The sequence below is a fragment of the Mastigoproctus giganteus genome, chromosome 3 (genome assembly GCF_048544385.1).
Source record: "Mastigoproctus giganteus isolate SK-2022 chromosome 3, ASM4854438v1, whole genome shotgun sequence".
Taxonomy (NCBI): Eukaryota; Metazoa; Arthropoda; class Arachnida; order Uropygi; family Thelyphonidae; genus Mastigoproctus; species Mastigoproctus giganteus.
In genome coordinates this window covers 157,982,394-158,005,976 of record NC_143577.1, presented here as the reverse complement: position 1 = coordinate 158,005,976, position 23,583 = coordinate 157,982,394, and positions in this window count along the sequence as shown.

Here is a 23,583-nt window from a genome sequence, read left to right as displayed (position 1 = left end):
AGTGTTCGAAAGTGGATGGTCATCTGTGCAAAAGGAAAACAAGTGTTGTGTTCGAAAGAGGAACGGTCAACTGTTCAAATTAAATACAGGCGTTCAAATTGGAATGGTCAGCTTTTCAAAAGGAAAACAATTGTTGGAAAGGAGAACAGTCAACTGTTTATAAAGAAAAGCATTCAAAAGGAAATGTGGAGCGGTCAACAGTTCGGAAGAAAAAGAAGTGATCAAAAGGGGAATTGTCATCTGTTCAAAAGGAAAACGTGTTCGAAATGAGAACGGTCAACTGTTCAAATGGAAAACAAGTGTTCGAAAGTGGAACGTTCAATTATTCAAAAGGAAAAGAAGCGTTCGAAAAGGGGGAATTGACAACTGTTCAAAAAAACCAGGTGTTCGACTGTTCAAAAGGGAATGGTCTTCTGTACAAATCGAAAACGAGTTCCAAAGTGGAACGTTCAGCTGTTCGAAAGTGGAACGGTCATCTGTTCAAAAGGAAAACGTGTGTTCGAAAGGGGTATGGTCGTCTTTTTAAAAGGGAATGGTCATATGTTCGTATGGAAAACAAGTGTTCGAAAGTGGAACGGACATCTGTTCAAAAGGAAAACAATTGTTGCAAAGGGAACAGTCAATTGTTTGTAATGAAAACAAGCGTTCAAACGGGGAATGATCATCTGTTCAAATCGAAAACAAATGTTCGAAAGTGAAACAGTCATCTGTTAAAAAGGAAAAGAAGAGTTCGAGAGGAGAACGGTCAACTTTTCAAAAAAAAAACAAGCGTTCGAAAGTGAAACGGACCAAAGTTCCAATGGAAAACAAGTTTTCGAAAGGGGAATGGTCAACTGTTCAAATGGAAAACAATTTTTTGAAAGGGGCACAGACAACTGTTTAGAAGGAAAACAAGCATTCTAAATGGGAATGGACATCTGATTAAATGGAAAACAAGTGTTCGAAAGGTCATCCGTTCGAAAGTAGATCGCTGAACTGTTCTAAAGGAAAACAAGTATTCCAAAGGGGAACATTCAACGTTGCAAAACGAAAACAAATTTTCCATTGTGGAATGGTCAACTGTTGAAAAGGAAAACAAGTGTTCGAAAGGGGAATGGTCGTCTTTTTGAAATGGAATGGTCATCCTTTCAAATGGAAAACAAGTTTTCGAAAGAGGAGCGGTCAACTGCTCAAATGGAAAACAGGCATTCGAAGGGGGCTGCACTTCTGGTCAAATGGAAAACAAGTGTTCAATTGTGGAATCGGTCATCTGTTCAAAAGGAAAATAATTGTTAAAAAGAAAACAATTGTTCGAAAGAGGAATGGTTATCTTTTCAAAAAGGAAAACAAGTGTTTGAAAGGGTAACAGTCAACTGTTCAAAAGGAAATCAAGTGTTTTCATAAAGGTCATTCAACTTTTCAAAAGGAAAACAAGAGTTCGAAAGGGGAATAGTCACCTGTTAGAAAGACAATGGTGATTTGTTCAAATAGAAAATAAGTGTTCGAAAGTGGAACAGTCATATTTTCAAAAGGAAAACAAGTGTTCGAAAGGGGAATGGTCGTCTTTTTGAAATGGAATGGTCATCCGTTCAAATGGAAAACAAGTGTTCAAAAGTGGAACGGTCATCTGTTCAAAAGGAAAACAAGTGTTCGAAAGAGGAACGGTCAATTGCTCAAATGGAAAACAGGCGTTCGAAAGGGGATTGCCCTTCTCAAATGGAAAACAAGTGTTCGATTGTGGAGCGGTCATTTGTTCAAAAGGAAAACTAGTGTTCGAAAAGGGAACATTCAACTGTTCAAATGGAAAACAAGTGTTCGAAAGTGGAACGGTCATCTCTTAAAAAGGAAAAGAGGCGTTCGAAAAAGGGGAATTGACATCTGTTTGATTTTGGAGCGGTCAACTGTTCAAAAGGGAATGGTCATCTGTTTGAAAGGAGTGGTATCTGTTCAAATGGAAAACAAGTGTTCGATTGTAGAACGGTCAACTGTTTGATTGTGGAACGGTCAACTATTCGATTGTGGAACGGTCAACTGTTCGAAAAAGGGAATGGTCATCTGTTCAAATGGAAAACGAGTTCCAAAGTGGAACGGTCAGCTGTTTGAAAGGGGAATGATCAACTGTTCAAAAGGAAAAAATAATTGTTCGAAAGTGGAACAATCAACTGTTAAAAGGAAAACGTGTTCGAAAGGGTTATGATCAATTGTTCAAAAGGAAAACAAGGGTTCGAAAGGGGAATATTCACCTGTTAGAAAGACAATGTTCATTTATTAAAATAGAAAATGTGTTCGAAAGTGGAACGGTCATCTGTTCAAAAGGAAAACAAGTGTTCGTAAGGGGAATAGGCACCTGTTTGAAAGGCAATGATCATTTGTTCAAATGGAAAATTAGTCTTCGAAAATTTTGTTAATTTTGTTTTGTTATTTGGTTTTTAGGAGCATTAGCAACTAAGGCCATATTGCTCCGGGGATATGCAGTGGTCATTCCCTGACCTTTCCGCATCCTCCGTGTTTTATGAGCACCAGCTGGAACCCCGGTCTAATCAAGAAGTGTGTGCTACTCACTGCTACTCCTGCCCACCTGGCTACGGAGGCGCCTCTTCGAAAGTGGAACAGTTATCTGTTCAAAAGGAAAGCAAGTGTTCTAAGATGGCTTTCATCAAGAAGCAGAAGGCCTACTGGAAATGGCAGAAAACTCAACTTCCCTCAGACCGTTCCATCTTTAAGAAAGAAAGAGCTTGCTTCTTGAAAAAGAAAAGGCAGGTCCTTAACCAAGCTGTTCTCAATAGGTTGAAGAGTGGTAGAAGGATCCTTTCGCATGATCATCTCCTAGCCATTGACAAAAAGCTTGTGCAGGAATGGGCACAGTTCAACTTACTGCAGGAAGATTTTCCTGGCTCTGATTCCTCTCTCTCGCAGGAGGACTGGTTACGTAGGGCACACTTGTCTGAAATAGAAATAAATAGAGAGACCCTAATTGATGTCATCAATAAACTACCCAACAAAGCCACTGTAGGTCCGAATGGTTTCCCACTCTTTATTATCAAAATTTGCAGCCCATGTATAGTCGATCTTCTCCTTCACCTTTTCAGACAAATCCTGCAATCTGGAATAGTTACTTCAATTTGGAAAACCTACCATGTTAAGCCCATTCCAAAGATCAAGAAACCCAAATCTCCTAAAGACCTGCGACCTATATCCATCAGTTGTTCTTTACTCAAAATTTTTGAAAAAGTAATTCGGCCAACAATTGCCCAGCATTGCTTTGCACAGAGGCCCGAGTACCTGCATACCGTTCTACAAAGGAGATCGACAACTACCAATCTTCTTGATACTCTCTTCAGAATTCAGCACACCGTTAACAACAAATCAGATTGATATCTTATTCCTCGACATAAAATCGGCTTATGACAGAATACACCTCCCAGTTCTTTTTACCATTCTGAAACACTACTTCGGCCTGGCGGATACCTTACTTCAAATTTTGAAGTCTATTTTACTTCCTAGACATCTCTCTGTGACCCACAATGACTTTCAAATACCTATTGATCTCAAGAGGCATCCCACAAGGAAGTGTACTGTCAGCTATCCTGTTTGCAGCAGTTTTGAAGCCTTTCCTTGCTCAGAATCCGAACTTTGTCTCCTATGCCGACAATCTGAAGTTCTACGTGAGCTCAGATCATAATCATCAGATTCAAGATATCAACCAACAAGCTTCTAGGCAGATATTGAGCTTGGAAAGTTATCTTGCCACAATTGGGCTGCATCTGAGCACTTCCAAATCAGCACAACTGACGATAACCAAGAAGAAAGTCAAAAATGATATCCAAATCTTTGTTAGTGGGGAACCGGTGCAAAAGGTGACCTCTCATACTGATCTTGGCCTCACCTGGGATGTTGGGCTCACATTTCAGCCTCACTTTGCCAGGATGAGACGGAAGACGTACGCTGCTCTTTGGGCAGTGCGTCAAATGCTCGTTGGTGTGCATCAGCCAGCTCTGCTGGTTCGCCACATCCTGAGGTGTATTACGCCGATTCCTCTCTATGCTTCAGAAATTTGGTCATCTGCCCCTGCCTCATACCTTCAGAAGTATCTCAGTTTAGAGTACTGGTTGCTTAGATGGATGAACAGGGTGGTAGGCCACCCCCTAACTATCTCCAGATCTATCCTACAAGCAAATCTGGGCACCACTCCCTGGAGACATATCATCATGACAAAAAATGTCTTCACGCTTGCACGGCTTATAACGAGGCGAATTGATGCTCCATCGGTATCCAGATTAATCTCTGGCCCTAGGAGGGCAAGAGGGGGAGCACCCCGACGACTCCTGTCTCCCTCTACGTCTTACATTGTCAAGCATTGATTCCCTGAGGAATATGTTTCCAGCCAATTGTCTTCGGATCTTCAATAAATTTAGGATCCACGCTGATAGGTTCTGTGAAGACAAGCCCTACAGGAAGGAAATCCTCAAGAACTGCTACAAGATAATGAACTTATAATACATACCTGCTCCTAGACATGACAGACTGTTTTTTTTTTTTTTGTTTTTTTTTTAACTTGTCAATTTGTATATGACAAAGACGTTTTGTCTTCATGCAATCATATATTTTGTATATTACTGTATATTTTGTACATTATTGTATATTTAATCCTGTGAAAGTCTCGGGTCGAGCACGCATGTACTCTTGTTTATTGTACATTGTGTTTCTCGCACCTTAGTCTGTAAATATTCACTCGGGTTTTTTGTTCAGCAAAAGGGACAAACCGACCTGGACCGCGCAGTTTGCAGACTTAATTTCTCCCGGGTAGATGAGGTAATTCTCTAATGGGACAGGTTCTATCCTCCCTTAAAGGAATGTAATGTTAATGAATCGTCGTAGCTTAAGCATATCTCCAAACAGAGACAAGCTTTGTTTCCTTGTGGATGATGTCACCACGGTTCCTTCATGTTCCTAAATTTCGTAATTAAATACAAAAAAAAAAAAAAAAAAACTCAGATATGATCAACTTCGAAACGTCGATGTTGTTACTTAATCTAGTTTGACACTGAACTAAATAATGAAAAAAAATAATATTAATAATAAAAAAATAAAATAATATTAATAATAAAAAAATAAAATAAATAAAAAATATAAGTAGTTTCAACAGGGTGACACGCGAATTCCAAACTACTATTCTGACAATATTAAATTTAAAGAATTATTACTCCTGGTCGGGAACTGTTCTAGTGCAAAGCTACTTGCTCGAATTAAACGGTAAAATGTTCCTGTTTTCACATCGGAGTTGTATGCATTGGGAAAGTTTAATTTCTCGTATAGCGCCTCCAAATTACTTCGCTTCCTTCCGATACTAAATGTATAAACGCAGATTTGAGTACTCTTTCGCGAGATCTCGTGAATAATCGAATAGCTGGTAGTCTGAACGCGTAATTTTAATTTCTAGATTACTATAATACTATCGTAACTTACCGATAAATATTAAAGCCTCTACAAGTAACTCACCTCGAGAACTGCGCGCTTTATTTTTACGTTAATCTTTTCAAAAATGAAAACGTAGTCGTACAGTCATCAGAGGAGAGTTTACTTAAATTAGAGAAGCTTCGTTATTTATCGTAATTGATCTTAGTACAGCAACTATCAGCCGAATTTCTGGCTATAATTTAAGAATATTATGAATTACGCGAATGCCACATCACCTCTTCAGTATTCCAGCTTGCTGGTCTGGAGTTATAAGATATATACATTATGCCTCTCGCACCTTCTTTGTAGATTGAGATGATATTTGCTCTTCTTGTCTAGACGGATCGTCTCATTGCAAATTAGAGCTTTTATCTGCTTTTAATGAAACATGGTTTAGTAAAGGAGTTAAAAATTTGGAAATTGATCCATTAGACTCTATTTTTTTTTTAAAAGGGATTTTAGGCAAGAGTAATGGGAAAGGTCACTGAATCTGTGGTTAAGGACAAATACAGGTCCACTTCCGTAGGAACGATATCCTAAATGGATCACAGCACGGGAACGTGCAGGGGAAGTCTAACCTAACCGATCTGATTTATTATTATGGTGAAGTCATAAAACAATTAGATGCAAGATACAAATTTTATGTTGTTTACATTGAGTTCAGTAAAGCTTTTGATACCCTTTCCCATTAAAGGCACATAGGAATGCACATCGTGTTCTATCTATAACATATTATGACATTCGAAAATTGAGAAAATTATAACTTTCGCTCTTTATATGAGGTGATAGCGAGGCGTCGTTTAGAATATTGTGTCACACCTGAAAGAAGGCGTGGAGCTTCTAGAAACTGTTTAAAGAAGTATAAGGAGAATGTGAGGATTTCAAACTTGGAAAGTAGATATTTCGGGAAGGGGGAAAGCTGATTGAGATATATAAGGTCCAAAACGGAATTAGTTAAATGGACGAGGGAAGTATACTTTCACTGATAACCGATACAAGAACTAGGAATTTCATGAAGGTGACCTTTGAGCAGATCGCTAGCATTGTTGCTAGAGATCTCTAACCCCTAGCATTGTTGCTCTTATTGGTATTGACCATTCCACTTTCGAACACTTGTTTTCCTTTTGAACAGATGACCGTTCTACAATCGAACTCTGGTTTTCCTTTTGAACAGTTGACCGTTCCACAATCGAACATTTGTTTTTCTTTTGAACAGTTGACCATTCCACTTTCGAACACTTGCTTTCCTTTGAACAGATGACCATTCTCGTTCGAAGAGATAACCATCGACCTTTCGAACACTTGTTTTCTTTTTCAACAGTCCACCATTCCACAATCGAACACTTGTTTTCCTTTTGAGCTGTTGACCGATCCACAATTGAACACTAGATTTCCTTTTGAACTGTTGACCGATCCACAATTGAACACTTGTTTTCCATTCGAACAGAGATGACCGTTCCACTTTCGAACATTTGTTTTCCATTTGAACGGATGACCTTTCCCTTTCAAAAAGACGACCATTCCCTTTTCGATCACACTTGTTTTCCTTTGGAACAGATGACCGATTCACTTTCGAACACTTATTTTCTATTTAAACAAATGACCACTGTCTTTCCTTTTTTTTTTCCTTGTTAGTTGTTGGCCCATCAGCTTCTATGGCCATAATGCACCTCCCAAAGTTTTTGCATTTTACTGTGATCCAAGCCCGAGACGGGAATCGAACCCGCGACCTTTGGGTTGCCAGGCAGGCACTTTACCTACCTGGCTAGCCCGGTGGGCCACTGTCTTTCGAACACTTGTTTTCCTTTTGAACAATTGACCGTTCCACTTTCGAACACTTGTTTTCCAATTGAACAGATGTCCATTCCACTTTCGAACACTTGTTTTCCATTTGAACGGATGACCTTTCCATTTCAAAAAGACGACCATTCCCCTTTCGACTACACTTGTTTTCCTTTGGAACAGATGACCGTTTCACTTTCGAACACTTATTTTCTATTTGAACAAATGACCACTGTTATTATTATTATTATTACTATTATTAAAATCAGTTTATTTCCCAAGAAACCTTGGGTAACCATGGGGCGGCTCTGTGCCAGACGGGTGGAAGACTGCTGTGCAAATTGGAGCAGTATGGTATTAAGGGTACGTTGCTACAATGGATAAAAGGGTGGTTGAGTGGGAGACGACAGAGAGCGGTAATCAATGGACACTGCTCTTCGTGTATTAAATTATTAGTGGAGTAACCCAGGATTCACTGTTGGATCCACTGTTGTTTTGTATATTTATCAATGATATTTATGAAGGTACATCAGACTTAATGTCGAAGTTTGCAGATGATACAAAGGTTGGCAGGGTTGTTAATGACGGTAGAAACAGTATGCTACTGCAACAGGATCTAGAAGTTAGGCAAATGGGCTGAGAAGTGACAACTGAAGTTTAACATTGACAAATGCAAAGTATTGCATATGGGTAGCAGTAATCCCAGAGAAATGTACCAACTGTGTGATACTATACTAAGGGTAATTGAAAACGAAAAAGACCTGGGGTAATTGTGCACTCAATTATGAAGTTTTCTGAGCGATGCAGACAGGCTGCCAGAGAAACTCATGGGGTCTTATCAATGATATACAGATCTTTTGCTAGCAGGCATAAGGAGGTTATTATCCCTTTATATAAGGCAATGGTCAGGACACACACCTTGAGTCTGTATATAGGTCTGGAGGCCTCGTTTTAGGAAGGATGTAGAGTTGCTAGAACGAGTACAAAGAAGGGCAACCAGACTGCTAAGGGGAACAAACGGGTGCTCTTACCAAGAAAGGTTTAAGTTCTGCAAATTGCAGCGCCTGGAGAGTAGGCACCTGTGAGGTGATCTGATTGAGGTGTATAAGGCCTTGAATGGGTTGAGCAAGCTGAATGCCGATGGGATTCTTCCTCTTGCTCAGATTAAGAACCTGAGTGAGCACAGATTCAAATTGAGGAAAGAAAGTTGTAGAATAAATGTGCGGAAATTTGCTTTTAGCCAGCGGGTGGTTCATTGTTGGAACAGACTTCCATCCTTTGCTGTGGAAGTTGATAGCCTAAATAAATTTAAAGCTGAGCTGGACAGGTATTTGGAAAGAATGGAGGGGTGAAATGGAAGGGTTTATTTATTTATTTTTTTTAATTGGCTGTTGCTGCATAAGCTTGCTTTCTCGCATCGTATGCCTCCACTAATGGTAATGCAAATGCTAAAGTTAACACTAGTTTACAAATTTTTGAATTTCAATAGGTCCTACTGCCAAAATATGTTGCTGTGATTTCAAATATGACTTAGATTTTTTTCTATCACATCCAGATACATCACAATTTAAGAAATAAAAAAGTATTGTTTTTTACGAAAGTATATAACTTTATTGTATTTAGTAATGACAAATTGATAGGATTACATTTTCATATATCAAAAAATACGTAAATACTAACAAGTATTAATCAAAATTCTGAAACTTTCATTAATCAGACCTTCGTCTCTTTGTTTGAAAAGAACGTTTAATCGTTTTTCTTTTATGTACAGTGCCAGGTTTCTCTCTTTTTAAACACCAGCAATAAAAATAAAATAAATAAATAAATTTTCTGTTTATACTCCGGGACGACCAAACGGTCAGAGGAGTTCACAAGATAGACAGAATACAAGAAACAGCACCGTATTCAGTAGTCACGGGCTTGAACCCCGGTCACTCAAGGCATGTGTACTTATGCACCCGCGCGCCTGTCCACTAGGCTACGGCGGCCTCTAGTCGGCCATATGCTTGTATTCCGCCTTCCCTGGTACCTCTGATCCATTTCCTTTATGTCCTGATGGAATTTCTCCCCTTGTTGTTCGCTCATTTGTGTAAGATTTTCGGGGAAAAAATCAAGATGGGCATGCAAAAAATGAATTTTGATGCTCATATTGCAACCTAAATTGCGAAACCTTTCGAGAATATTTTGAACAATTTTCTCATAATCCTGTGATTTATGATTTCCTAGAAAGTTTTCTATTACACTTTTAAAAGCAATATTACACTTTTAAAAGCAATACATTCCCTTTCAATGTCAGCCATAGCAGTTGTTTCAAACTGACCGTCTAAAACCAATTTTCTAATTTGGGGACCAATGAAGATACCCTCAAGTTTTGCGTGAGATAAACCGGGAAATTTACTGCAAAGGTACTTAAAGCAGTTGCCATCCTTATTCAATGCTTTAACAAATTGCTTCGTTACGCCTAACTTGATATGTAGTGGAGGTAAAAGTATTTTATCTGGCTTCACCAAACTTTCGTGCACAATATTTTTTGACCCCGGGTGTAAGATTGTGCCTCCGAGGCCATTGCTTCTTCGTCGAATGCAGCGCTTTAGCTCTGCTATCCCATTCACAAATAAAGCGTGGCATTTTAGTGTACCCGCCCTGTTGACCCAACAACAACATACATAACACTTTTAAGTCTCCACTTAGTTGCCATTCGTGATCTTGATATTTAATTTTCTCCAGAAGCAACTTTAGATTGCCATAAGTTTCTTTTAAGTAGACTGAATGAGCAACTGGCACAGATGTGTACTTATCTCCATTATACAAGAGAACACGTTTTAAACTAGTCTTAGAAGAGTCTATAAATAGTCTGCATTCACTAGGAACATATGACGGAACTCCTAAGGCACTTATTAAACCAGGGATATCACTGCAATATACGAGAAGACCTTCTTGTGAAAAATACTGTACAAACTCGCTTTCACGATTTCTGTACCAGGAAAATGATGTACCTGGAGAAATTAAGTTCTTCGCTTGAAGTCTGGATCCCAGAATTTCAGCAGCATACTTTGGAAGACCTAAGTTCCTTACTAAATCGTTCAGTTCGACTTGCGTAAATTGCTGTGGCGTTAAAATATTTTCTGGTTGGTAACATTTCTCTTCACTAACCTCTTTAGCTTCTGCTTCGGTGGATGTGGACTCCAAAGTTTCTGGTGGAGGTTTTACAGGCAGGTCAGGTCCATGCGGAATTGGTCTTATGGTTTACAGTAGATCTGGATATTTGATGTCTCCCAGACTCCACTCGGAAAATAAAATTCTGGAAATCACAGATGGGCCGGAAGAGTGGAGTAGGGGGCCGTCTACCTTCCTGGGTCAAGGTCGGTTACCTTGCAGTGTGTGTAGTTACGGGTTTAACATGCACAATCTGCTGTATCTGAGGCAAATATCTGATGCTGATTACGAATATAGGGGTATAAAACTTGTAAACCATTGCAGAAACGATAATTATGTACACATTTTCGTATAATATTTTGTTAATGAATTGTGAAAAATCTTTACGTGATAGAAACAAACGAACTTCGATTTAGTAATCAGTAAACATGCATAAATAACTGCCACATACTTTTACTCAAACCCAAGATACACTGTAAACCAGTATAATTCAATAAAAAAATTCAGGAAAGATATCACGGAGTGTCAAAAGGGCAGTGGGAGCTCGTGCATCGGGTGCTTTCATATCAGAAACTTCATATCTTGTCCGTTGCTCAAGGCCCACTGTGGTTAAGGTGTACAAAGGATGGTGTCGAACGCGTCAAATAACCATAAAATATTACGCAAGGTGGATATTGGCGGCAAGCGAAGGGTGCAGCGCATTATACTGGCTGAACACAGGTCGATGTGCGAAGGTTGACAACCCAATACAATATGGTGAATGCAAGAACAATATCCCAAGTGACGATGCGCCAAACACTAAGACGACCCAATAGACACCCTCTCCTCACCTCTGATCATCGTCGACGGCAAATTCCGTGGTGTCAACAGCACACTGGTTGAACACAGGGAACGAATGTGCTAGGCAGATGAGTCTAAATACCTGGTGCAACACGCCGATGGACGCCTTCGTGTATGACGCAAGGAACACGGTCCATGAACCCATCGTACATGGTGTCGACTGCCCATGCAGGTGGGGATGGTTGATTTATATATGGTACGTTTTGCTGGCAAGAATTAAGATCCCTGGCGTGGATGAACCAACGTTTTACTTGTGATGTCTGTCTGGAGTTGAATTTGCTGCAGGCTGTGCCAGATATCTCGGAACATCGACCAGAACTACTACTCCAAACTCCTTACAATCTGAAGGCATTCCAATCTTATGTTACCCAAGTATTTGAGCGCAGGAAGTGGAGCTACATTATTGTAATTGCACATAACAATACCTCTCCGGTGACTTAAGGGATCCATAATTAGCGCCCCCCCACCCATTTGTTTTCACGTGCTCTGCGTTGAGTCTCACTGTAATGCAGAGACTAATTTAAATTTTTGATTTTCTCTTCCTAACCTGCGCCACGGGTGGTTTTTTTTTTTTTTTTCCCTTCCACAGGAATGGGCCCCCAGATGATCCTGGACTTCCACGAATATGACAAAATAAGTTTGCATTGTTCAAACGCTTGCGTGAAGACATTTTACTCACTTTTAAAAAGCGCACGTTTGACACGATAATCTCAACAATAAAATGCACTCACACTGATAAACACCGCTGCATGGAGTTCTGAAGATCAAGAAACAAATGACTGAAGGCAGTGTTGCCAACGTGTGAAGATTTAGTTTACAAATTCCAGCATTTACTCCTAATTTAATACATTAAGTAATATGACTCGTGACATGAACTTGAATGATTTTTGAAAAAACTGTACGCGGTAGAAAAAAAAGAATAAGATTTCTGAAAATTGCGTAAAAAGTTGAGTTAAAAATAGCCATTCGTTTATAAATATCGAAAACTATGCAGAGTGGTGGTAATAAATGAATAATTCTCGGAAATTTACTGGTTAAATAACTTTCCAAGAGATGGCGCCACCCACTGATAGCGCCGTGTCCAAGAAATGTGACCATAAAATATGAATTCGTGTTTAGTAGAATTAATCTTTTAAAAAATTGATCCGAGACGTATCATTTAAGCCCTCCTACACTACATTGTGGGGGGGGGACATGTTTAGATATACAAATATCTGTGTATTTAGATATGGAATTTTTTTTTTGCCAAGGGAATATTTAAGAATAAAATAAATAATGAAAGAAACAACTTCGAACTTGTTATTTGACATTTCTTCCATAAAATTAAACGAGCAGTTTAATGATGCATTTACACTGTCCAATTTATCTAACTTCATAACTTTTTTTTTTTAATATAAGTAATGTAAAGTATTATGAACGGTTTTTTCCAAAACGAATGGTTTAGTCTGAGCTATTTTTGGAGGTTCTTGGGATTGGGATGAACTCGATCTCCGAGCACGTTTAGATACCTTCTGGAGTACATCTGGTGGACAGACCTTTTGTTACGCATTTTTCTGTATTCTCCACTCTCCAACTTTTCCATTTCAAAGTGAAAGAAAGAAGATGAAATTAGCGTGTCGATATATCCGTGTTTATAATTAGTATCGTTGAATTATTTATTTTATGGAAGCCACGAGAGAGTATTATCTACTTTATTTATCTAGGAAAACTTTAAGGACATTTTATTCCAAGTAATTATTTACGCGTTAATGCAAGCTTGCCAAGTACTCGCGCAAAATTATTTGAGAAATTAAAGAGTGCCATTCAAATACTTTGGTAATATTGGCAAGACTACTTAAATGTTGTGCTACCAATGTTTTAACACGCATTTTGTACAATCAATGACGTTTTAACTTTATTGTAAAGTCTTCGCAGAAGTAATTGACTTAGCATCAGTTACACTTCGGTTCAATCCAGAATTAAACCTTTTATTCCAGAAAAACAGATGTTATTCGGGAATTCTGTATAAGATTTTAGCATCGCAATCAATTTATAGTTATAATATTAGCTTCTCAGTGAAGTTATGATTTTTCCCTCGGAGATCAGAGAATGTATATTCTCGAAAAACGCTTTGCGTTGTCATTCAGATTCTCAAACTTCGCATCTGCATGAGAGAGAGTGGATTGATGCGATTTGCGATTACTTGCTATTTAAAACATTTCATTTAATCTCTCTCTCTCTCTCTTTCTCATTGTCTTAAAATGGATACAGCTATATGATCGTCTCTGACACGGTTTTATAATCACCATATCTGACCTCCATATCGTTGATAGGTGCAATATGGCCCTAGTAGCCCTTGTGCCATAAAAAGCAATACCAATACCTTTCTCATAGCATTTACGCACCGTCTGGTTGTGTTATAGCTTCTCTATGGTAGTGTAGCAATTGAGCCGCTAGATGTCCGTTTGAAAAGGTCTGGATTCGATTCCCATCGTACGCAGGAGGAACTGATGTGTATATATAGGACGTTAACCTCCTCTTAGAACCCTTCATAAGCTAAGATTTGCTCTCGTAGAGGAGCGAGATTTATTGCCGCAATGCCTTGTAAACAGCACGAGAGCCCGCTGTGAGAGTCGTTTGACTACCATCATAACCCCATTCCCATTGAACACTTGAATTATGCAGTGTTCCTCACTTGTATATGTTCATAATTTATGATTCATAAAAGCGGAAGCATATTTAATATGGGAAATGAAATCGTTTCAGATTAAATTTTAGAAAACACTTAAACTACGAAATAAATACAGCAAAATAATTAATGCTGTTGATAGGGTGTAAGACAAGGTGATATTTTGCTTCCTGTGAACCTCGCCATCCCTATACCGTAACTTTATTTTTAGTATAGGAAAGATGAGGTTCATTGGAAGCAACATAGCTCTCGCCTTGCCCATAAGCCTGTTTCAGGTAGGTTAACAAATAATAATTTATGATTTCTACAAAATAAATTAACCCATCGACATGAACATTTGTTACAAATATTATGGTAATAGTAGTAGTGGAAAATGATGCAAGAAACCAAGCTTATATAGCATCATCAAACACACACACACTTCTTCCATCCCTACCCTCCAAGGATTTGTTTAGTACTTCCTTCAATATATTCATACCATCCACAACAACAAATGGAAACTTGTTCCAACAATCAATCACCCGCTGGCAGAAGGCAAACTTATGCACATCCATCCTTAATCAACTTAAATTTATGCCGACTCATGTGTGTAGACTCAGCAAGAGGAAGAATGCCATTCACATTCAGCTTACTCAATCCATTCAAGGCTTTAAACATCTCAGTCAGATCACCCCGCAGGTGCCTAGTCCCCAGATGCTGCAATTTGCAGAAATGAAGCTTTTCTAGGTAAGAATACCCTTTTGTTCCCTTCACAAATCTGGTGCCCTTCTCTTCACCCGTTACATCAGATACACATCCTTCCTAAAGTGAGGTCTCCAGGCCTGTATACAATACGCAAGATCTAACCATGGCTTTGAACCAAGGAATTAATCATCTGCGTATCACTGCTAGCAAAGTTTCTGTATATCATTGACAAAACCCAATTAGCTGTCTTAGCCGCATGTCTGCACTGCTCAGAGAAGTTCATATCTGACTGCACAATTACCCCCAGGTTCTTTTCATTTTCTAATACCTCAGTTCCACTGTTGATAAGTAGTTCTGAAATACCCATAGGGTACTTTGCATTTTTAAATGTTAAACTTCAACTGCCATTTCTCAGTCCATCGACCTAATTTTTTTTCTAAATCTTATTGCAGTACTATATCGTCATTACTGTGGTTAACGACCCTGCCAACCTTTGTATCATCTACAAACTTTGACATTTAAGCCTGGTATACCTTCATCAATATCATTAATAAATATTGAAAATAACAATGAGCGCTGGGAAACTCCACTAATAACATTAATCCACGAAGAGCAGCGCCCATTGATAAACGCTCTCTGTTTTCTTCCACTTAACCATCCTTTTATCCATAGCAGCAACTTGCCCTTAATGCCACATTGCCCCAGTTTATACAGCAGTCTTTTATGTGCAGCAGCATCAAAAGATGTCTAACCAATCTGCAACCTATCAGATTGGTTAAACAAGGCCGCCCTTTAACAATTCCATGCTGTGATTGCAGTATAATTGCATTCCTGTCTAGATAGTCTAGATTTTTTCTGAAAGAGATGTTAAGCCGACAGATCTGTAATTACTCATGTCACCTTTTGATCCCCTTTATGAATTGGGGATACATTCGCACCTTTCCAGTGCATAGGGAACGCCTCTGAATGCAGGGATGCTCACATAATTATAGCTAAGGGTTTGCTCATCTCCTTGCTGCATCCCTTAATATGATTGGAGAGATCTCATTCACCCCAGGTGCCTTTTTTATGTTCAGCTTCAAAAATTCCTATTCCACTGTCCTTTCAGTTATCACAAAGTCATTGAGCTTCTCATTGAAGTTTGATAAATTTCTGGCATCATCTCCTCCTGTAAAGAATTCCTCATGTGTGAATGTAGGCGCAAAATATCTATTCAATTTGCCACCATCCTGAGAAGGGTTATTAACAGTGAACCCATTGATATCAAGGGGCCCAATGTGATTCAGCTCCTTCCTTCTACTGTTAATATACGCATAGAAGTCCTTGCTGTTTTTCTTTGCATTCTTTGCCAGAGACTTCTCATAATCTACCTTACCTTGCCTAACTTCCTTTGTGACTTGATTACAGGCTAATTTGTATCACCAGAAAATTTATATGCATCCCATGCATTTTTATTGTCTGTCATGTGTCGCAATAGTTCATCAGACATTCATTTCGGTCTAAATCTTGAACAGTATTTCTTCGTTGGTATGAAAAGCCGAGTAGCTTCCAAGATTCCTTGAATTCCCTGAATACTTCCAATTTAGAATCTGCTGTTAGTAACGTCATCAGTTGGGCCCACTGTATAGAATTTAAAAACTGTCTGAGACCACCTTCACGAAAACAAAAGGCTTTCCCTTTACCCTTGTCAGTAGTTATGTCTTTATTTAATTTCCACATTAATACACTGTGATCACTGCCACCTAGTGGTTCCTTTATCTGCAGATTCGTAATGCATGAAGAATCACTACTGATAATCAGATAAAGAGTATTACTCCCTCTAGTTGCCTCTCTAATCCGCTGCTCTAAAAAATAATCATCCAAGAAATCCACAAAAGTCTGGTTAGTGTGTTAGTGACCAACCCACAAATTCCAGTCAATATCTGGAAAGTTAAAAATCCCCCCCCCCACTTATAACACATTCCGATTTACTCGTCCATTCTATTTCTCTGTTATAGTATAGCTGTTTGGTACACTCATCTAGTCATTAGACCTGTAACACCCTCCTACTCTCAGTTTTTTGGATTTTTTTTCCTATGTTTGTTATTATTTGGTTTTTTAGGAGCATTAACAACTAAGGCTATAATGCTCCGAGGAAATGCGGTGGTCATTCCCTGACCTTTCCGCATCCTCCGTATTTGGTAGTCACGGGCTCGAACCCCGGTCTAATTAAGAAGCGTGTGCTACGCACTGCTGCTCCTGCCCACCTGGCTACGGAGGCGCCTTTCCAATGTTTACACTGAAAGGACAGAATTCATGAGGTTCCTAGGCAACGCGACGCTGTCACCCCTCTGGCTAGTGGACGAACCCACCGCTTGGCAGGTATATAGGTACGTTGCATCACTGCATTGACGTAGACGGTAATTGGATATCAGTATGGATAAACGTCGTGAGTTAACCGATTTCGGAAGATGGATAATAGTGAGTGCCCGACGCATGGATCACTCTATCGAATCTATGCACCAATCATGTCAACAAGGCAGGTGAACGGTCGGTATTGGTCTAGGGCGTGTTCAGCTGGCACACGTTGGGATCTCTGGTACGTCTAGACGAATATCTGAAGGGTCCAGATTACGTATCCATCCTTGCAGACCATCTGCATCCCTTCATGGTCATCGTGCACCCACTGGGAAATGGACTCTTTCAGCAGGACAATCGCGTTCCCTCAGGGCCGTGGTGGTTAGAACATGGTTCGAAGAGCATTTCGCAGAATTTACCACCATGGAATGGCCTCTCCGTTCACCGGACAATGAACCCTGTGGAGCATCTTTGGGATACTGTGGAAAGTCTAGCTTTGAATCTTCCGTCCATTAATGCGACGAAATTATGGACAGCAGTGCAGCAAGTATGGATGGAAATATCTGTGGAACGCTTTCGTGAACCTGTGGACTCAATGCCTCATCGTGTGACTGCCCTTATCCGGGCGAAAGGTGGGCCTACCCATTACAGGGTAGGTATCTCAATGATTTCTATCCCCTCAGTGTTATCACATCCAGACTGACTCAACATTGCACTGATCACCCACCTTGTTCACTGAATGCACTGCCTTAGATTTAATATGCTTCTTAACTAAGATCAAACACCTCCATTCCGTCTGTCCTTCCTGCATATATTGTACTCCCCATGTTCAAATTCAACATCACTTATGTCTGAATGACACCATTTCGCCGCTATTCTTACAATGTCTGCATTTGATGACTCAATCAGTACTTCAAATACATGAAAATTATTTACAATTCTATTAGAATTAGTGTACATGCAAGTATTCATGCACATGTTCTTACTCTTAGTTACTCTTACACAAACCCATGTATTCACTGGTTCCATGATTGCGCACAGCAGGACATGAAATCCCTGACATCTTGTTTTTCAGGTTGCTTCATTTTCCAATAGAAGCAGCGCAAGAATCACCTTCACCTCTGCCTGTGGCTCTAGTTAATCTACTAGTCTGTATATCCCTCAAAGCTAGCGTTTTCCGACCCACCTAACACTAAGTGTTAGGTGGGTCGGAGTCTGCAGATCTGTTACTCTTTATGTCATTAGTGCCAACGTGTACAACAGTATCACCTTTTGTGCCCTTAAAAGATGCTTTCTGCTGTACAACGCCATCTGGTTTTGCCCATGATAGACACTGTAGTCCTGTTCCCACCTGTACTTCTTGCACATATTTCCCATTTCCCTGACAATAGAATCCCTAACAATAATCACCCCTTTGGGACTAGCACATCCTGTCTTGAAGATTGCCGCTGTGTTGTTTGATTCACAAGTGTGAGTTCTGGCGTTGAGTTGGGCAGCTGAGAGCTTGACGTGCCCCCACTTTAAATCCTTCGATGGCATCTATCCTACTCTTCAAACTCTCATGAACGCCCATCAGAACGCTCAGCTTGCACCTAATTTCTTCACACTCTCTGTACTGAACAGAGAGAGAGAGAGAGAGAGAGAGACATCCCCTTGGCTGTATCATGTCCTGTTTTAGAAAGATCTCCAAACATTGCACAAGTTGCACATTTCTTTCTTTAGGCTGTGATTAATAGAAGAATCGCTCCCTTTTATTCTCACGCGAGCCACAGCATTCCCGCTACTTTGTGTTCGTTGCTTTTCTGCTCTTGTCTGAGGCATGATTTCCTTTTAAATGCAATTTAATTGATCAACGATGCTAATTAATAAAAGTAATCAATTAATCCACAATACTAAGTGCAGTGATGCGTATTATGCTATCAAGTTTTACTTTATAGTTAAAAGTTAGTCAATGCGCACAGTGCGTTACATTTCAGGCGCATTCTAATTTTTTTCTTAAAATTGAATTTTATTTTCTTTTTCTGTGATTAACTGAAGTAAATACAGTTGTCTTCTTATCAATAGATTACTAAAACTAAAACCTCATGGAGCACCTAATAAAACTGTGTAGTTTTACTTTCTCGAAACTGTTCAGCTTAATTACAGCTGTATAATCTTTTCTCTCTGTATATCCGTCCGATTTCAATTAAATTCGTAATGGATCGACAAATATTTTTTTATGAACTAAATATAAAATTTCAAGAACATCCGTCGACATGGGAGTCGAGTTTTTTCATGCGAACAGACGGACGGACATGGTAAAGACTATAGGTGCTTATGCATATATGCTAACTTGTCTAAAAAGAGTGGCAACCAGCTACTAACAAGAAAGTAAAATTCATTATCATATTTTACTACATATGTAGTATTAATTATACCTTTCAATATAATCACCACGTCTATATACGCAGTGCTGAATTTGAGCTCTTAAGGACCAGCTCTGGTCCTTTACGAGCTCTGGATTGAACGTTCATCATGTTAAAATATTTTTAGAGGCCTTGAAAATAAATACTAAATGTGTAGACTTTTTTGGGGAATTAGCCCTCAATATATACACACACAAAGTCGTATATATAATCAAGGTCCCTAAAAACACAGACTGTCAATGATCGCCCGAATGAAGCTTAAAAAGTCTGGGGGAAAAAATCCATGAATATGGTTTGATATGTCAATAAAATAGTCTTGGACCAAACAAACGGAGAATGTCACTGAAAAAGATAACGAATAAAGAGCATCTTCTTAAGGAAGACCCACTATTGCATAGTGGAAAATGGAGCAGTTTGTATAAGAATCGTCCGATAGCAAACATGCTGAAAAAGAATTCATGAAGATTCAGTAACCACCTTATCCAACACATTTGCAATATTGTGAATCGCCACATGCAAGTTTTCTCTTGAGTTCCAAGCCGAATAAACTTCAGATAATCAATTAAGATAAAGGATTCTGTTGAAGGATAAATAATACCAAGAAGAATTTTATACACGATTTTTAAGAACTGCGAGGATATCGACTGAAGTCAAAAGTCGATGGCAGTTGAGGCGAATTCACTGTTAAGTATATAACAACATTACTTAGCATATGGCAGTATTTGTATGTGTAGTGTAATATGTCTTGTGATCTGTGGCCTCCACCTCAAATATAAAAGTGGTCCTCAACTGAAGAAGTTTGGAAACACTTCTCTGTTCAACTTTAATGGATCCGAAAATACACGAGTACTCAAAATATTAGAATATGAGTACTTAGTACCCAGAACATAAAAACTGGTCACTATAACTGCAAACCTAGCCATAAAATCATTACCTCTGGCCGAAAACTCTTTTAGCGAGTTGTTAATACCTCTTTGGAAATGGAAATCTGATTCAACTGTTCAAAGGACGGGCATGTTTCAGAAAATACGGAAGAGAAATTCAGCGGAGAAGAATTAGGCTTCGACATGTATTATGCCCAATCTACCACAAAAAAAATTCTCAGGGAAGGAAACTCGAAAGTTCGAAAAATTACGCTGGCCCATAACGAGCTCTGGATTAATCGCCCGAAATTGCACATTAAAATTCAATCTAACACAAAGAAAAGCTCAATAAGATTCAGCCAATGGATGTCAACGGTAAGAACAATAAAGCCGCTATTAACATTATTACTATATATAATACCACTCATATACCACGTGAAATTAATAAAATAGTTTATTAAGCAATCGTCTAAACCACTATACATTAAGGTGACGTTCAGGCATCTTGCCGATACCCGTCATCAGACCATGTTTCTGACAGACTCCTACTTGCCGATGCTGCCAGAAACCTGATGTGCATTTCTAGCAGCATCGGCAAGTAGGAGGTCACCATAAAATTTAATTAAATTTTAAAATTAAATTTAATTAAAATTATATATATTTTTTAATGTTAATCATTTACTTGTGATTGTTTTGTTTATATATACCGAGAATATGCTTACGGCCACAGTATGGAAATTCAAGTATGAAACAACAACAAAAAAAAAAAAAACTAACGTAACTTAGCAACAAAAATAGAAGGGGGGAAATAAGTTAAGAATAACGGTGTTTCAAGAGGAATTCATTCTAATAATTTAGAACCCAACGATTAATGTGACGTAATTTAGGAAGACATTTAATATAAATTTAGCAGTGCCCTTTGATGGCGCCAAGAATTGTTTGATCCAAGGAGTGATGGTGCCAAAAATCTTTATTGCGTGAAATCTCACTATAAATAGAATGGAGAAAAAACCTGCAGTAACTTGACCACTATTGTGAAACAAAATTAAATTAAAATTAAATTTAGGTAACAATAATCCTGGAATAAAATGTCGTTTGGGTGGCACCACACTCAAGGTAGTGGAGATTGAAGAAGACCTAGGGGTATTTGTATGGTCTGACATCAAGTTCTCTTAACAGCAGTGCAGACAGGCTTATGGGGTTCTGTTGTACAAGGCAGTGGTTAAGTCGCATATAGGTCTGGAATTCGGTATACTGGAACGGATGCAGAGATTAGTGAGGGGTACAAAAGAGTACTCTTGCCAAGGAATGTGAAATTTACCACTTAAGTTATGTAAATATCAGTATCTGGAAACTGGGCATCAGCGAGGAGATCTCAGTTTGAGGTGTCTTCTGCTCTGAATGGATTGAGAAACTAAACATTGATGGAATCCTTACTCTTTCTCGGACTAGTAGCGGATCCAGTAGAGAGCGATGGCCCCATCTCGATCCGCTAAATCCGCTCCCTACTGCGGATCCAAGGGGTCAGTCGTCTTCCCCTCACCTAGACCATAAATAAATTGGAACAAATACTGCGTGTTTTATGATCTAAATGTAATTACTTTAAACTACATACATCACGGTTATATGACTCTCCCTTAGAAAAAGTTTGATTCAACCGTGCGTCAAATTGAAATTGAAAAAGAATGGTGGTAGGATAGTGGAGAGAAAATTTTCTTTCAGCCAAAGAGTAATTGATCGTTGGAAACAATCTTATATCTGGTGCTGTGAAAGTGGGTAATTTTAATAATTTAGATCAGACGTGGCCAAGTGGTCAAGCACGAGAGTGCATTAGTACACGCGTTTGTGTGGACCGAATTCTTTGTTAAGATGATTTTCTGTGAACTCCTCTGACCTACTACGTGCCAGACTATAAACTGAACAGTTTTAACTATTTATGTAAAAATATAAGGACAATGTACGAGGTGTGCTGGATTCAGGATGGATCAGAGTGCACCAGAACGTGTTCCAGTTCTTTCATATTCAATGTTAATGCACCAACAATAATAATAATAATAAATAATAATAAATAATAATAATTGATCATTTAAAATAAGATAATATAATATTTAATTAATGCGTTTCGTAAATATTTCAATTTCGACCGTGTATATCATACAGAGATCTAAATGGAAATAGTAAATAATTATAGCAAATTCAGCTTACACTCGTAGCAAACATCCCACTTTTACGTGTATTTATTTTGCATTACTACAAATATCTTAGTTATTTTTTTGTGTTCGATAATGTGTCGATAGATGGCAGCAGTTACCAATGATCTGCTAAAGTGTCTAAGTATCGATTTATTCAATTTTCCCTGCATTTTGTTTGTGCTTCATGCTTGTACAGTGTTGCAAAATTGAAAAGAATAATTGTACGTTGCAAATATTCATTAACAAACACGTCGAATTTAGTAATGAACGTTAATTGAAAAGCAATTCCGGACTCGTGTCGATTTAAGTAACTATACTCGATAAATCGTTTGTAACAGTTGTTTTTTAGAACTGCTTCTATTCCAATGCAAGTGTCGAGTGTAATAAAATTTATTTAATTTTTATTGTAAATGTATAAAACTACTAAAAATATAAGAAAGACCCAGACAAATTTCCAAATTCACAAAAAATAAATAAGTAAAACAAATAATTAATTAAAATACAAAATATAAATTAAATAAATTGTTAAAAACTAATTTGAACTTAAATTTAAAAATCTTTGAATCGTCAAATTAAGTAAAATAATCTAAGAAGTTCTGAGTTCATACCTCAGTAACCTTTGATAATAAATAAGCATCAAAACAGTTAATTAATGGTAAATTTTGGAGGAAATTGGCGAACTTGACTATTAAAAATAAAATGACTGTTTAAAAAATAAAAACTGTGGAATATTATGGAGACGAGAACCCGAACTCGTCAACCCATAAAGTTCCTATATTGACGAGATCTAAAATCGTCACCATTTAAATTAATCAACCGGAAACATATATTTAATAAAAGGAAAACGATGGATAAGGGTGGACCATCCAAACTAGTCAGAAATTTTGCTCTCATAATAAATTATTAAAGTTATCGTTCAGTCTTCAAGCTAACAGGTTGTATTATAATTATGGGTAATAATTATAGTTTCAAAGAATGTATAAATTACTTCGCAAAGAATAATACTATAAATATGATTTAATGTCACAAAAAATGTAATTTTAATGGAGGGATAACCATCGCTACATATAAACACAAAATATTTAAACATAATATGAATCACATGTGAGGATAGTGTTATAGACGTTTAGGGAGGATGGTGTTATAGATGTTTAGTGAGGATAGTGTTATAGATTGCTGTTATAGACGTTTGCTTGTGAGCCATCACTTGTGAGCCATGC